At 37.2% G+C, this 977-nt stretch overlaps 1 non-coding gene across 1 annotated transcript; it reads left to right on the forward strand.

Annotated features, from left to right (window-relative positions):
* Positions 1 to 275: 275 nt before the first annotated feature.
* Trnag-gcc lies at positions 276 to 346 on the forward strand. Its single transcript has one exon. It is a non-coding gene; the product is annotated as a tRNA-Gly (tRNA).
* The last annotated feature ends 631 nt before the right edge of the window (positions 347 to 977 follow it).

The following is a 977-nucleotide window of genomic DNA, read 5'->3' on the forward strand; positions in this document are numbered from 1 at the left end:
TTTTAGTACAGATTTTCACTGAATTTTCGACGATTAATTATCTGTATAATAAACGCATATTTTGTAAGTCGTTCTGTATCTACCATGTCAGATTTGGGGGGGGGGGGAGAGACTTCACTGACCCAGTCAGGAAAATACTTATTTACGTGTACCATTCCCGTCATGCCAAGTAGTTGAATTAACAGGTGTGACGAAACAAGTTTCTACATCTCATTTCACCTTAGGATATTTTTGAGCTATTACTTCTAAACAAGAGCGTCCGCATATTTTAAGAAGCATCGGTGGTTCAGTGGTAGAATACTCGCCTGCCACGCGGGTGGCCCGGGTTCGATTCCCGGCCGATGCAATGAAATTTTGTTTTGCGCCACTAAATCGTAGAATATTTAGTTTTAACAATAACCTAAGTTATCAGTAGCTTGTTTAACTGTTAACTTAGTTCACAAACAATTCATAAAGAAACTTTTCAACGGTATCAGATTTTCTTTAAACATTCTACCGAATAAGAAACCATCATCGCCTGCCGTTATTATTGATATATAGTCGCAAGGCTGAAATTACAAGAATGTGTATCTAGAAACTAGATGTACTTGCGCAGTCTCCGAAAGTGTTATGTTTCAAAAGTAAATAAAACCAAAATTAAGAGTAACAAATCTTTTTATTTCTTGGTTTTGAAATTCATATGCCATGCTGCGTTGTAGCCTACACAGTGCATAATTCTTCTCGTGATTCATGGCATGCGCACATGTGACTGAAGTCACGACAGTATAAACCTCAATGTTAAGCGTCCCTTATATGACGTAATTTTAGTGTCTACTGACTGACAGACAACACACTACTATAGAGTGGTGCGAGTAGTTAAAACAGGTGAAAAACATCTGAACGTTCAAGTTAAATCTCTTCACCCAATTACAAAATGTAAATTAATCTCCCAGCTACACTAAAAGTTTATTTGTTTCTTTTTGGAATCACCTTTCCCC

Source organism: Limulus polyphemus, unplaced genomic scaffold, assembly GCF_000517525.1.
Source record: "Limulus polyphemus unplaced genomic scaffold, Limulus_polyphemus-2.1.2 Scaffold92365, whole genome shotgun sequence".
Lineage (NCBI taxonomy): Eukaryota > Metazoa > Arthropoda > Merostomata > Xiphosura > Limulidae > Limulus > Limulus polyphemus.